This window comes from Nomascus leucogenys, chromosome 14 (genome assembly GCF_006542625.1).
Source record: "Nomascus leucogenys isolate Asia chromosome 14, Asia_NLE_v1, whole genome shotgun sequence".
NCBI classification, from domain to species: domain Eukaryota; kingdom Metazoa; phylum Chordata; class Mammalia; order Primates; family Hylobatidae; genus Nomascus; species Nomascus leucogenys.
The window spans coordinates 83,036,191-83,040,495 of NC_044394.1; positions in this window are offsets into that span (position 1 = coordinate 83,036,191).

The following is a 4,305-nucleotide window of genomic DNA, read 5'->3' on the forward strand; positions in this document are numbered from 1 at the left end:
GAAAGCCAAATATTGTCTTCAGCTTCTCCTCACCTTTCTTTATTATCACAGTGATTACTGTTCTTTTTTTCCCTTTATGTTACCACTTTATTGAAACAATTTACATACCATAAATTCATCCTTTTAAAGTGTACAATTCAATGGATTTGATTATAGCAGACAGACAGTCCCTGACTTATCACTGTTCAACTTACCATTTTTTGACTTTACAATGGTGCAAAAAGTGATATATATTCAGTAGAAACTGTACTTCAAGTACCCATACCACCATGCTGTCTTTCATTTTCAGTACAGTATTCAGTAAATTACGTTAGAGTTTGATAATGTGGCTCTTTGGCTCTAAGAATGGTTGTCTTAAGGTCTATTTTGTCTGATATTCGTATTGTCACTCTAGCTTTTTCATCTCTCCTTTTACTGTTTGTATATTTTCCATCCCTTTACTTTAATCTAATCGTGTCTCTCAATCTTAAGTGTGTCTCTTATCAACTTTAGCTCAGTGGGTTAGAGCGTGGTGCAAAAAAGTATGTCTCACTATGTTGCTCAGACTGGTCTCAAACCCCTGGCCTCAAGTGATCCCCGTGCCTCAGCCTTCCAGAGTGCTGCGATTACAAGAATGAGCCACTGCACCCAGCCCGAAGTTTATCTTTGATATGTCTCTCACTGGGGCTGCAGGAGGGATGGGGTGGATGTGATGGTGGCAAAGGGCCTATACATCTATTGGTAATTAACTGTAAGTATTATGGAGTGCTGCCAAAACTTAATTCAGGGTACTACCCTCCTGGCAGTATGTGAACTTCCCTTATGTCCATCATAGAACTTTATATGACTAATGGAATCTCAAAGATGATCTTGTGCTATGCCCCCCCTTTCAAATGAGAATCCAGGGTAACAGAAAATTTATGTGCTCAGAGTAACACAGTTTGACATAGAGGCTAACTTTCATACCCGGTGGTTTGTCATTCTCTGTGAATTTCCCACTGTTCTTTTTCACGATAGAAAAGGCATGGGAGACCAACATGTGGATGTCTATTTGTGGAGGAGAGCCAAGGATAGAGGTGGATAGGGCTTGGGTTTAGAAAATAAGAGTTCAGGTCTGATTCTGCCACCAATAACTATGTGATTTTTTTCAAATTTCTTGATATTTTTTGAACCTTGGTTCCTCTAGTCTAAATGTTAATGATAACACCTACCCAAGTGAGTTATTGGGAGGATTAAGTGAAATAATGTATGTGAACCCCACATATATGCTCTTAACAGCCACAAGACTGAAAAAAATTATAAAATGCTATGACTTTGGGGTTTCTTTTTTTTTGTAAAATCTAAACTCATACAAGAAAATGTCTTTTAAGGCAACACATGAAGAGAGAAAAAAAAATTTTCCTTAGATGAAGAAAAAAGGTAGTATGTTTTAGTTCACCCTAACTATGGACAAATGAGTCGCAGCTCATCTTCATGACTGAGGATAGAGTTAGGAGCTGAATTAGAGAATAATCCAATAGAATTTTAGCCTCCCTCCTCTTTTAGCTTTGGAAAGCCTGAGCAGATGGAGATATTTTGTTTGGTTCGTGCACTTAATTACCTCATTATTTTGCTTCTCTCTTTTGTTACATATTAAGCATCAAGCACTGTAGTAAGATCTGAGTAGTCAAGAGTGACTGAAGACCCAGTCGTCAGCTCTTGGCTATTCTAGATCTGCAGTTGATATCACTGAAAGAATTTTCTGTCTGTATTAAACATAAACAAACTCATCGGTAGAGTAGCATGACCTAACAGATCCTTGTTATGATCTTAATTGTCTCCCCTCTAAATTCATGTGGTGAAGTTCTAACCCCCTGTGCCTTAGAATGTGACTATTTTTGGAGACATGTTCTTTACAGAGGTAATTAAGTTAAAATGAGGTCATGAGAATGGACCCTAATCCAATATGACTAGTGTCCTTACGAGGAGATTAGGAGACAGACATGCACAGGGGGAAGACCATGTGAAGGCACAGCAAGAAGACAGCCATCTAAAAGCCAAGAAGATCATGCCTGTAATCCCAGCACTTTGGGAGGCTGAGGCGGGTGGATCACCTGAGGTCGGGAGTTCGAGACCAGCCTGACCAACATGGAGAAACCCCGTCTCTACTACAAATATAAAATTAGCAGGGCATGATGGTGCATGCCTGCAATCCCAGCTACTCGGGAGGCTGAGTCAGGAGAATTGCTTGAACCCAGGAGGCAGAAGTTGTGGTGAACTGAGATCGCGCCATTGCACTCCAGCCTGGGCAACAAGAGCGAAACTCCGTCTCAAAAAAAAAGCCAAGAAGAAAGCCCTCAGTGGAAACCAACCCTACCAATGTCTTGATCTCAGGCTTCTAGCCTCAAGAATGGAGAGAAAATAAATTTACATTGTTTAAGCCACTCAGTTTGTGGTAACTGGCAGCCCAAGCTAATCAATACAATTCTCCCTCAGGACTGACCACTTGGGAGATTAGTACTGCCATGGTAGGTTAATATAGCATTGAGCCTGCAGAGTTTAACTCATATGGAAATGTTAATAAACGTCTTTGTGTTAGTCAGGGCTCTCTAGAGAAACAGAGCCAATAGGATATGTATAGATACATATGAGAGAAGACTGATTATGATAATCAGCTCACACAATTATAGAGGCTGAGAAGTCCCATGACCTGTCATCTGCCAGCTGGAGACCTGGGAAAGCTGGTGGGATCATTCAGTTTGAGTCCGAAGGCCCAAGAACCAGGGGGGCCAATGGTATAAATCTTGGAGTCTGAAGGCCTGAGAACCAGGAGAACCAAAGCCTGAGGACAGGAGAAGATGGATACCCAACTCAAAGAAAAAGCGAATTCTCTTTTCCTCCACCTTATTGTTCTATCCAGGCCTCAAGGGATTGGCTGATGCCTACCTACTCTGGTGAGGGAGGTCTTCTTTATTTACTCAGCTTATTGATTCAAATGCTCATCTCTTCCAGAAACACTCTCACAGACACACCCAGAAACAACACTTTACCAGCTATCTGGGCATCTCTTAGGCCTGCCAAGTTGACAGTGAAACTATCCATTCCAGTATTATGGTTCCGGGAACTGTAAAAACAACATTTTATTAATCTAGCTTTATTGTACCCAAGCCTGCATGCCCCTCCCACCTTCTCGCACGTGTGAAGGATGGAACAGGGCTTCCTGCTCCTCTCTTAAGGAGAGAGGAAGTCTTGGTGCAGGAATGAAACAGACACTCACCATCAAACCTTGAGTTATGACACAGGGTTTGAAGTCTGGCACGTGCACACACGCACACACACACACACAATGCTTATGCTACAAGGTTAAAGGAAAAGACATAATTCTTATATTTAATATAATTACTGTTATATAGAAACAATAAAGGTTATAAATTCTATGTATGGAGAAAAGAGTGGAAGGAAATATAGTACTTCACACCTTTTTTTTTTTTTTTTTGAGATGGAGTCTTGCTCTATTGCCCAGGCTGGAGTGCAGTGGAACAATCTCGGCTCACCACCACCTCTGCCTCCTGGATTCAAGTGATTCTTCTGCCTCAGCCTCCCGAGTAGCTGTGATCACAGGCGCCCGCCACCACACCAGGCTAATTTTTTGTATTTTTAGTAGAGATGGGGTTTTGTCATGTTGGCCAGGCTTGTCTCCAACTCTTGACGTCAGGTGATCCACCCACCTCGGCCTCCCGAAGTGCTGGGATTACAGGTGTGAGCCACCGCGCCTGGCCCACACCATTTTTGGGAATTGTTTTGGAAGCTGGTATTACAGCTTATCTTTTTTTTCTTTTCTATTACCTGCTTTTCTGAATTTCCCATATTTTCTGTAGTAGGTATATTCACTGTTCTAATAGAAATAAAATCAATAAGCTGTCTTTTTTAAAGATCTCAAGTTTGACAACAATTTCTGGGGTGTACAGCTGTCTGTTCGCACTTCAGCATCTTTTCTCAGAATAAATCAAGTAAAATAGGAACCTAAAAATTTTCCATTATTCAGATCTGCATGATTTGAATCTTATGATGATTCTTTATACTTTCTAAGAAAAGAAAGCGTTTACAAAGTAAATTTGTACTCAAACCGGTTCAGTGACTAGTCTACTTTAAAATTCAAGTTGTTTCTAAATACTTAAAGAAACAACAAAACCCCTCTACTTTAGCAGTGCCACTTCTGCATATAAAAAATGACCTCTTGGCCGGGCGCGGTGACTCACACTTGTAATCCCAGCACTTTGAGAGGCCAAGGTGGGCAGATCACCTGAGGTCAGGAGTTCAAGACCAGCCTGGCCAACATGGTAAAAC